Source organism: Condylura cristata, unplaced genomic scaffold (assembly GCF_000260355.1).
Source record: "Condylura cristata isolate star-nosed mole 26May11 unplaced genomic scaffold, ConCri1.0 scaffold00030, whole genome shotgun sequence".
Lineage (NCBI taxonomy): Eukaryota > Metazoa > Chordata > Mammalia > Eulipotyphla > Talpidae > Condylura > Condylura cristata.
The window spans coordinates 20,594,386-20,606,662 of NW_004567131.1; positions in this window are offsets into that span (position 1 = coordinate 20,594,386).

Here is a 12,277-nt window from a genome sequence, read left to right on the forward strand (position 1 = left end):
GATAACATTTAAATTCACATTAAGGATTCTGAACTTTATCCACCGAGCAACAAAAAGTCTCATAGGGCTTTAAGTAGAAATAGGACATAGTAAAACTTGTGCTTAGAAAAATAAAAATTTGTAGATGGTATTAGAGGAGGAAAAATGTGTATATTGCAATGGCCCAGACAAGGATGAGGGAGACTAGGATTAAGGTAGTGATATCAGGGTTTAAAGAAAAGTAGAAACTCTAGAGACATTTATAAATGGGATTATCAGGATTGGATGACTCATTTAAAGGAAGAGTGAACTAGAAGAGGTGAAATATATTATACCTCAATTTTGGGGTTGGGCCACTGGATGATTAATGAAGTAATTTCCTTGCTATTGGGCATATTAATTAAAGTAGCACTATATGTGTACGCAACAACAATTGATAGCTAAAATGATTTTTATGCTACATATTTTTCTTATTTACTCCTTAAAAAACACAAAGAAAAAGTTTTAAAAATATAAATCAATTATATAACTTGATTGTTATACAATGTGATAAGAAATGTTAATTGTCTTTAGTTATTTTGAATAAAAAAGATTCCAGCAATTGTGTGTTAAACAATAACATAATAACAATAGGCAGATTTTGAAAATGTGAAAGGTCCATTTCCTCTTAATATATCTAGTTTGTGTTTCATGGCTTATTATTCACACATTCTGTAAGCTTCAGATTCTGAGAGGCTTAGCATGGGGGGAAAAAGGTCATAACTCAGTATTTAGTTTGAAAGGGTTTAGAATGATTTCTTTTATAATGTTACAAACACAGACAAAACAGCATTCTTTCCTGAGATCCCTGGTATTTTTCAAATCCTGTTCGATGATTTTTATTGTATTTTCAATCAGCATCATATTTATTATCTAATGTTTTTAATTGTGGAAAGGACAAAGTCATTACAAAAGTAAAATCTCACCTTGTGTTTTACATATTTAAAAATATCTACAGCACCACATTTACTCCAAAATTACCACAGGCAGAAAAACAGCAGCAGAGTCAAAGAGAGTTTTTCAATCTCCCCAACTCACCCCTCAATACACACACACACACACACACACACACAGAACAACTGAGACAGCAAAACAAAAACTCAGAGACAGCAGCACCACAAAATGTCAAGGCCTCCCAAGAACAAGGGTAGCCAAGCATTGGCTAGAAGGATGTGTAGTGACAGTTCCAGGAGGAGGCTGGAGAGAGACAAGGGGCTTCTGCTGCACAGTCCAGAAATGGAGTTGCCACAGGTACTCAGCCCCTCAGGAGAGAGTTCATTCTTTAGGCCAAACCGACAAAAGCCACTAAAACTAGATATTCTGCAAACTCAAGAATTCCTCCAACCACAAGGCACTTAAAAAGATAAACACATAAAGACTGCGCTGCTCCTTCTGTACCCAGCCCCTCGCTTGCTCGGCTGAAAGGAGGGTGGCCAGCACTCCAGCTCCCCATTATGTTACCACAGCCAGCCACCAACCTCCAGCATGGTGTCTGTGGTCAGAGCCCATCACCAGCAATGAACTGGTGAGATTTCCTGTGCTACATACTTTTTTTTTTCTAGTTGTACTTAGGGAAGAGGTTATCAAATCTCCTTATTCCACAATGTTGTGGGTAAATCTCCCCTAACAGAAAGGAATAAAATTTACTGTTCATACAGTTGGTAGCAGAAGTATAGAAAGAGCAAGTATTTCAAATGACTTTAAGGTATGTCAATCTGGCAGTGCATCCCTATGTATGTACCTTAAAAATAAAATATATTCTAGTACATTTTTAACATTTTTAATCATATTTTTGCTGATCTTATTGGTATTGCTGAATTCTCTATATTCTGTAGCTATATTTGGAAAAATCAAACGATTCTGTAAAAGTTGTTAGTAATTTAAGATTTTCACCATGAGAAAAAATAATCAAAGTATTAAGTTAAAACTCTATCATCCTAAAATTTCCATTAGAAATATAAATATGATGTCATAATAGTATTTTTAAGTATGTGCATATATACATATACATCATAGTTCTCACCACTAAGGTGAGTTAATATCAATTACCAAAATAGCAAAGCTCAGCCCTTGTGACCAAGTGGTATTGTCCATGGATACTATTTTTCTCTAAAAGAAACCAGGGTTTCTTGGATAAGTAGTTGATTTTAGTGTAAGGTACGATGAGCCTAAGGTACCTTACTATGCCAACATGAACCTAAATATCAAAGAATTCAAAAGCCAAACTGAATAATATGTAACTAAACAAAGATGGGTCAGTCTAAGATTCAAAGAAATATTAACTGCAGTGGATTGAAACATGTTAAAAATATTTAAATTCACTAATAATGATACTTTAAAAATCTCTTTCAAAAACTGATAAAAATAAAATTAATATAATTACGTATCTTCCCTCATATATTTTAAAGTGTACCTCTTGGGACAATAGAAAAAAATTGAAAGTACTTTAGATAATAAATGAACAAAGAGTAATAGATATTACACTTGCAAATCTTAAGAAACAATGGCTGGGCCCTCCCTCGTGGTGCAGCAGGTTAAAGCACAGCACTAAGAAGCTAAAGCTACTTCAGCATAAGTTCAATCCCCAGAGGTGACCCACATGGCGTGGCAGACCTTTCCTGACCTGCCCGCTGCTCCCCTCAGCAGTGTACTTCGTCGATCTGTGTGTTCTGCTCCCCACTCTGTCTCTGGTGAGTCCTCTCACTGCACCTGCGCCTCTGGCCTATACCCCAGTTCTGTATGCATAAATAAATAAATCTAAAAAAAAAAAAAAGAAGGAAAAGAAACAATGGCTGTAAATCTTGACAATGAGCACTAATGACAGTTTATGTCACAGAAAGCCCAAGACAAATAGAGCCTCCCGATGGAAATAATATCACCTAGAAGTATTATCACCAAGAAACTGAACCTGGGTGGGTCAACCATCTAGAACTCAAAGGAAGAGCACGAAAGAGAAATGTGTCCAACTATATGCCACAGGGATGCAATCAGAACATTTTTGAACATGGAAAACTTAAATTGATTTCTTTAAAAAAATCAATTATAAAAAATAAAAGAGAGAGGATGGGTAAATCTGTAAACAGAAATTTACATATCAATAAATGGCAATGTATGAATTTTTTCTGGATTTTAATTCATACAAACCAATTGTAAAAGAAAAAAAGTATGAACCAGACCATTTTGAACACCAATTAAATAATATTACTTTAAATTATTGTCTATGTTTTTAGGTTTAATAATGATAATCTGCTTATATCCTAACGCAGCTTTTGTGTTTTAGGAATGCATGGGAACATGTTTTTGGATCAATGAATACCAAAAATGTTATGTTTTGCATCGATAAAAACATGCTTGCCTCAAAATAATTTAGTTATAGAGGAGACCAAGTAGACCAAGATTGACTTACATTTGATAACTGTTCAAATTTAGTGATAAAACTTAAAGTTTTACATTATTCTCTATACTTTTGTATATGTTGAAATTTAACATCCTGAAGACAGTTTAAAAGATAGGTTTTTTTCCCCCATTCCATCTTTATCTCAACTCATCCATCTAGAATGACCACATAACTTTCTAGGTTACTAGGCTATTTGAAAAATGAGCTCTAAGTCTAAAGACTAAATCATACTGTAAGTATGATACATTTCCCTTGATGTTGTTGTATATCATTTGTCAATGAATGCTAGGTGGCTTTATACTAAATTATAAAGTGATTGCTTTGGAATGCAGAGGCAAAAGAGAAAATGGTTATCATCCCACTAACATGAAAAATGTCATCTACTAATGCTGCATCAGGGTGACATCACCTTTGAAATTATCCCATTTCTTAATAGATGAAAATATTTTTTCATTCTAAAATTATAATTTTCCTATACAAGTTCACCTAAACATCATTTATTAAAATTCTATTTATGTATTTATGTTCATTTTTTTCCATCTTTCAGTTTATTTTTAAGCTGCACACTGCCAGAAAGAAGCTGAAATTAAACTTTGCGTCGTTATATAGAATTTTACATTCTTCAAACTAGATTGCCATAAAGGATTCCATATGCTACAAATTAATGTAAATAGCCTTCAGCCTTTTCTCTACTACCTGCATATTGCTTCTACTTTTTCATTCTCATGTCATTAATTGGCCCCAAACCTTCTTTAAGCTATCTCAATGTTCCTGTCAGCTGATTTTTTTTATTAACCAAAATAATATATCATTCTATTTTTACAGTGTGTGACTAATTTAGGTAATCACTGAGATTTTAATGAATGGATTATGATGAAAGCATTCAGTTTCAAAATCCATTATTTTGGACAGGAAATAAGCTTAATGCCCAGTGAAGACAGTGAACTTGGATGCCTACCCCTTGTGCCACGATGCATTGTCCCACTCAATTCAGTTTTCTCCTTTCAGTCTTATTCAGTATTTTATTGAATGGATATGTATGTACCTACTAAGTGAGTAATCTATGAATACAGCTGCAAGCATGGTACCACATCCCCAAAGCAGAGCTAAGTTGAGACTGAGAAGGTGTTTACAAATGAGGAGTTGGGAAGAGGTATGTCTTGAGCCAAGATAATAAAATCAGTTCTGGCCCTCCCTGGTGGCGCAGCGGGTTAAAGTACAGCACTGAGAACCTAGAGCCACTTCTGCATGAGTTCGATCCCCGCCTGCCCCGGAGGTGACCACATGGTGTGGTAGACTTCTCCTGACCCGCCCGCTGCTCCCCTCAGCAGTGTACTTCGTTGATCTACCTGTTCTGCTCCCCACTCTGTCTCTGGTGAAGCCTCTCACCGTCTGCATCTCTGACCTGTACCCCAGCTCTATATGAATAAATAAATAAATCTTTAAAAAAATAAAATAAAATAAAATAAAATCAGTTCAGTGGTTCTGGGGAAAGGAACTGGTGGAAATGGAGAAGCATGATTGAGAATGAAGACAGAATATAAGGAAATAGAGAGGTGCACCTGCTAAATGATAGCATTGAACAAATGACACATTGGACCCTTCTGGTGGCCCTCATGCAAATTCTTACCTTCAGTCCTCAGTGCTTTTATCTAGAACATTGGATACTTCAAGGTTGTTCTGGGGCTTAAATAAGATAAAACATTTAAAGTTTTTTGCTATACATCAAACATTTTGTATATAAATGGTAATGACTAACCCTTTGCTCTTCTTAAACTACTGCGTGTTTTCTCTTACTCCAACAAAAATCTGAGAAGATGTTTATGCAGATGGCAAAACGTGAATTCATGAATAGAAGAAGCTGGTCTCCTGGCTTCTTATTCAGCTTTCTTTTCCCGTCATAAATAGCTTCCCATTAAACAAACACACGGATCATAATATGGTCTGGGCATGTGTACAGATCTGTTTATCTCACAGCTCAGGACTTCAAATTTTCTTCAGGTTCTTTATTATCCCAACAGATCAATCTCCTACAAAAGCTTTTTCTCCCATGCTAAGCCTTCTTTTTCAGTGTTATGGTTATGAATGTCCTGTCGGTCAATAATTGTCAGAATGAAGACCAGCAAGTGCTTTTAATCATTTTTATGTGGGTCAGTTCCTTCCCTGTCATTCTTCCTCCACTTTGAATTTCATGAACCCAACTTTTTTTACAAACTATCCCTCAAGAAGTCAGTAAAACATTCACCAGAAATCACATCAATTGGATTTATACCTGGAACCAAAAGGTTTTGTTTGAATTCATTGTCCCTTTAAAATTCAGTAGAATTCTAGGTCATTTTTTATTTAAATTGCAGGTAATCAATAAAAACCTCGAAGTTACACAACTGTATGTAGTGGGAAGTAGAGGAAAGGAGGAAGAAAGTCACTGAGGGACACATTGCAACAGTTTTCCCGACTTTAGAGCTGACCTTTCTACTTAGCAATGATTAGTCCCACCCTGGAGCTGCTGACTGGGTTTGCGCAGAGACTCCCACTTAATTCACTTCCAGGCAAAGTTCTAGATGATTCATGAAGTGAAACAAGGTATTTTCTTCCTGACAGCATCTTGGAGGGACATTCAATTCATTAGGTTCCACAACTCTATTAAGAAAATATTTCTTATGCTAGTCATTTAAAATTTGATCAGGCATTAAATCTACTACAGCTAGTATAGGAGACATTTCCTAAATTTTCGATAACCATTTTAAGTGTATTAACAAGTGTAACAGTTTTACTGAAGTTGTCACTCCTTTGCTTCTCACTACCTTTACAAAACTCTTCTTGACTCTCCCCACCCCAGTCAGAGAACTTCTTTCCTAAAACTCTCCCAGTACCACCCCTGAGCCTGTAATGTATAATCAACTATACCTCCCTTGAGTTGTGGTTGCTTGTATCCTTTTCACAGAGCCTTCCAGACTCTATACACTTTCTAAACTAGGCTTTGGCAATCTCATCTTTCAATAGTACTTACCATAGCTCCTTACACATGGTAGGAAGAAATCTAGGAAATTCATTAGAAATAAATTCTCCTACCTCAAACCAAAGTACTTTACTTACCAGGAGGATGGTGCTTGGGGAAGGAGGGTTGCTTGCATTCCTTAAAAGACTTTGAAAAACGGTATTAACAATGATCTAACATATTTCAAATTAAAAATCTCGGACGTCTAAGCTTTTAATACAAACCATAAATTTAGGTATCAAATTGTTCTTGCTGCAAAAGAAAAAGAACAAATGAAGTTTTGGGTTGTATGCTGATGATTTAGATTGTGTTTATGATGGAAGAAATCTGTCTCCTAAGAAATTCAGAGTGCTGCATGCTGCATAGTCACTACCACTCGTAACAGGACTGTCAAAGGTCTTACTTTAAGTGTGTTTCCCTGAAAAATTACCCCTGACCTTTTGACATGAATAGCTGTATTTTAACAATGATTTTTTGAAAAGTGGAAAAATAAAAGCAAGCAGGAATAAATAATAATGAAAGATATCCCAGTGACAAAGATTCACAAAATAGGCACCCTAGCGTAATAAACACTTGATTTTGTAGAAATTCTGTCTCTTTCCATGGATCTTAGAATGACTTCTGTGATAAAGTCAAATTGGGATATTGTCATCAGTATGGTTCTCATTGCTACAAGCCAGTCAACACAGCTGCCTTGCCTCTGTGGCAGCCACCATTGTAGATCAGCAGCCACCTGTGGGTCTCAACAAGGTCCAAAGGTGACAAAGAATGAGAGTTAGACAAAGCTGCCACCATGGGTTCCTCACCAGACACACCAAGTTCATGCAGGACTTGATCCAGCAGTTGAATGGCTTTGCCTCCAATGAACAGTGCACTATGGAGTTGCTTAAGGTGTCCAAGGACAAGCAGCCCTCAAGTTCATGAAGAAAAGTGTAGGGGCACTTAGCTGCACAAAGAGCAATAGAGAGGAGTTGAACAACATCTTGGCTGCCAATGAGGAAAACAGCACCAAAAAGACTGAGCTGTGCCCATATGCATAAATAAACTCTTCAGAAAAAAATCAACAAACCGGGATGTCCTTTAATTTCTTAGACATTATAAATTAAATATGCACATAATAAAAGAGCTACATGAAATGCCCATATATGACATACGGTCTTTTCTTTGAGGTAATGAATGAAAATGAGACCTTGCCTTGGCTCTCCTGATCACTCATTGTACCCAGATGAGGAGTCAAACCAGAGCCGTGATAAACACTTATTCTCTGTAATCCCTCACGGGTGGTTCATTTGCCTATTTGTCCTTATTCTGTTTCTATCCTCATTGTTTTGGGTAAAGAATTTCTCATCAAAATCTATGCAACATGCTCCTTCTCTTACTAAACCAGAACCAAATGACTAATTCCACTTGAGTTATATTGATAACTGTCTCAAATTCATATAAATTCCAGTTACTCTGTTTCTTCACAAGAAATGCCATTATTTTGATCTAATGCATGATTTGACTTTTGTAACAGCTTACGTTTTCTGTTTTGCTTTGGCTTCCAGGATGCTCAGAGTCACACTTGTAGCCCAATTTAGTAAACTGAAAGGACCTTATGCCATGCATCACTCCACAGTGTTTTTCAATATGTCTGCTTATCTTTCTAATGTACCTGTACTTTCTCTAACACCAATCTTGTTGCTGTCTTAATTTGTATTGCTTTTAAATGATACCAAAATTTTTTTGTAGAATGAAACATCAATAATTCAGTTCAGAGAGTCAGTTTTTTAGGAGGGTATAACTAAGACAGGAGATTGATGTCTCCTTAGAAAATTACATCTACCTAATAATTATCATACTTAATAATTATCCTCTAGTTATTTGCCTCTAATCTCACCACACTCTTACCCATCTATCATCTTGAAATTGTCTCTCTTCGGCACAGATCAGATCATATTACTTTCCTCTCACACATATTAGACTTAGGTGGTATACTCTACACAATAAAGTCCAACTTTCTCAGCACAGCTTTCAAACTCCTTCACAAGATACCACCATCTAGCATGTCCAGCCTGATCTCCTAGACACCTCCAATGTATCCTGCACTCAATAAGAAGTATATAGTGTATTTCTGAACAAGCCCTGCAATTAATTTTCCACAATCATTTTCCCCTGCAATTATTGCAAAGCACACAGCTCATATTTCTCTTCTCTTTTTTTCTGTGGCTTTTTTCAGTTGAGGTAACATTATATATTGATGCCATGGTGCCTCTTTCACAGTATGCTGTCCACCCTCCTCACCCTACTCTGGAATCCCAAATAATACAGATAGAATTGTAGGTTTGTTAATTGGATTGTTTTCAATGAACAATTGGATTGTTCTTTGCATTGAAATGACCTGTTGACTCATATCCTTTTGATTTCATTGATCTTTTGAACTATCTATTTTACTCCTATTTCATTTTTCTCTGTTCTAATTTTTATTATTTTCTTCCTTCCTTGGCCATTGGTTTTATTTTTTCCAGGTCTTAAAGTTATGCCTTAGATCATTTATTTGAGCCCTTATTTCTTGATGTTGATCTTTATTGTTATATACTCGGCTCCTAAAACTTCTTTAGCATTGTCCAAGAGGTTCTGCAAGGCCATGTCTTCATTTTGGCTTATCATCCAGTATTTTAAACTTTCTTCTATTTCATTATTATCTCAATAGTTACTCATTAGTGTGTTGTTCAGTCTCCGCATAGTAGAGATTGTCCAGCTTTCTTTTTGTGATTGATTTATAGTTTGATACCATTATGGTCAGAGAAGATATTTGGTATGACTGCAGTCTTCATGAACTTACTGATGCTTGTTTTATGTTCCAACATGTAGTCTATCTTGGAGAATATAAAGCATGCATATCCTCTGATACCCTCTCTTTAAGAGGTAGGGGTCTATGTACACTCTCTGTGGCTGTAAGGCAAACTTGTAATAAAACCCATTGAAAATAATGTTGAATGAGATCCAAAGTAATTCATACAAGTCAGTGCCATTTCCTCCTTGTTAACAAGGACACTCACCTCCAGTGGTGCTACTGTTACAGGGCACCCCAATGTGAAATGGGTTGCCTATTTGTGGGTACTCACCTCCACGCTTAAAATTCAGTTGTACTGCAGACACACACAAAAGGGTCTAAATGGATTTATTTACAACGGGGAAAGGAAAAGGTACAACCCAGATAAAGAGAGAGACACAAGTTAACTAGAACATCCTACCAGCTCCACTGACTTAGAACTCCGATAACACACTGAAAGCTGTGTAGCCACCAGCCATGCACAGGGTCCAGAGAGAGAGAGAGAGAAAAAAAAAGTGTCTCACATGGCTCCCTCATATATCCCCAAAAGTCTCAGAATGCCTGTTTAGCTCCACTATTAGGTCCTCACAATTCTCTCCGTGATATTGCTGGGAATTGTAGTTTACTGGAGTAGGGGGTGAAGTCCAGAAAACTGGAGTAGGGGGCGGAGTCCACAAGACTCTGCAGTGTTCTTTCAGGACATCCTTTCCCCCTAACAATTTGACCGCAACACTAAGAGGAAGCCCAGGTCACAGAGAGACTCTAAGTTAAGTACCCTTGTCAGAAGTCCTAGCCAACAGGCAGCATCAAGTATCAGATTTTTAAGGATATTACCACATGAGTCTGGCCCCAGGTCAAGTTGTCACTGCTGACCTGAGTCTTTATTATTCATTGGCAAGCAGGTTTCCCTGTGCTCTGTCTAAATACTTGACCCAGAATCTGTCAGCACAAAATAGTTATTTCATGCTTCCAAGTGTTGGCGTTATTTGTTGTACAGCAACAGTAACTGGATCAGTAGTTCAGAGGATTATTTTTGAGGATTATACACATAAAGCAAGAAGCATGGTGTTTGGAAAAATAAACACTCAATTAATTTACCAAAGGGGCAACTTTACTTATTTGGCTTTACTCAAAATATTCATCATAGTACTCAGATTCACAAGACATGTTTAAAATATACTTATTGACCTGAGTGATTAGACTTGAGGAAAGAAAAAAGGAAATAAAAGAGAAATCTTAACTCCATTTTCCTGACCTGAGAGGAATTTTTTTAATACTGAATTCTTCCTGTTGCAGTTTACCAAATTCTAAAAGTTATCTTGGTGAGAAATCAGGTTGTGCAATTCATGTAATTACTACTCTTCTCAGAGAAGTCTGCTGTAACAAAATTATGAGTACTTGAAGTCAGTGAAAAGTAGTTGACTTGGAAAATAAGGGATCCTGGCTCAGAAATGTGGATAATAGATATTGCAGTAATCCTCCACCTTTGCCCCAATCTTTACTGAAACTCTGAAGTGAGTTTGACTCCCTGCACATCACCTACTATTTACCATCAAAGCATCTCCACAATGTAGCCTTGTCACTGTTATTTTCTATTCACTGCTCTCGTTTATTACGCCTCGTTGTGTGGTAGCAAACACTACAGGAAATTTTATTATGAAATATTTAAAATTTTTGTCTGATGAACAGATCCTACCTAGAATTTTGGAATATATGGGTCACAAATACATATTTTGAGTATTAAAATCACATTGGAATTAAAACAGTTCCTAATTTCTCACCGACTTTGTTACAGTTGGTGTGCGACAATAGATAGTAATAGTAAGTTGCCTGCTTCCCATGTGGAGTCTTTTTTTAAAAGACTTATTTATGCATAGAAGAAATGGGGTACAGGTCAGATGCATGGGGAGTGAGAGGATATACTAGAGACTGAGTGGGAAGCAGAACAGGCAGATTGACTGAAATACACTGCTGAGGGGAGCAGTGGTGAGATTGAAGAGGTCTGCTGCGCCATGTTTGTCACGTCCCTGACCAGGAATTGAACTCATGCTGCACAGGCTGCAGGATAACTTCATAGTGCTGTGTTTCAACCCCTTGTGCCACCAGAGAGGGCCCAACCTTTGGATTCTTAATTTTCCCATAAGGTGAGGTCCAGTGACTACTGCCGGCACCTTACTTTAAAAGGAATTTGAAAAGTTCTTACCTAATCAATAACAATATCATGTCTGTGTTCCATATCTAATAAATAGTCTTCACTTTGTTTCCCAGTTGGAAAACTGCTAAAATATTAGCTTTTCTTGCAATAAGAGTCTGCCTTGCTTCTTTTATCAACTGCACAGATTTTCTGGTCTTCCTTTTAAAGGTCTGTGCAGTAACTGGAGACTTTACTAGCTGTGGGTAGACTACTCACCTCCCCTCACCCCACACACAAAGCCAGATTCAACTTTTGAAGCCCTCTATCCCAACCAATAGCTTAGAGCTCCCCAACCTCATTGGTTGCCTGCAGCTTGGTTGAAATCCCTACTGAAAAATGTGTTCAGCCTCTTTCTGGAATAGTCCCAGAATTTTCTCCACTTAGTTTTGTTCTAGTTAAGCAAGTTCTATGAAATGAAATGATAGCAATGTAAGGATAAAAATCTTGTTTCCCCCCCACATTGGTTCTATTTTATCATTTTAATGTGCCAAATTAAAAATGTAAAAATCCTTTGCTCCTTGAACTCTTTTGAGAAGCAGGAAAAGGTCTCAAATATCTTTAATATGAGGTTAAAGGAAATAGCTTTCAGCCATGTGAATAATGATTTCCCTGCCGAGAAAAGGGCAAATAGTAAATAATGTCATTTCATTTTTTACTAAAGATAACCCCCCAAAAGTCTTTTTAAATTTATCTCTAAAACACTGTCCAAAAATTCTCCTGGTTCTAGGACAAGCCTTTTAATAGAACTAAAAATAGCCTTCAAAAGAGAATAGTAAAAGAGAAAGGTCACTTTTTTTTTTTTAAGATTTATTTATTTATGTGTACAGAACTGGGGGAAAGGCCACAGGTGCAGGG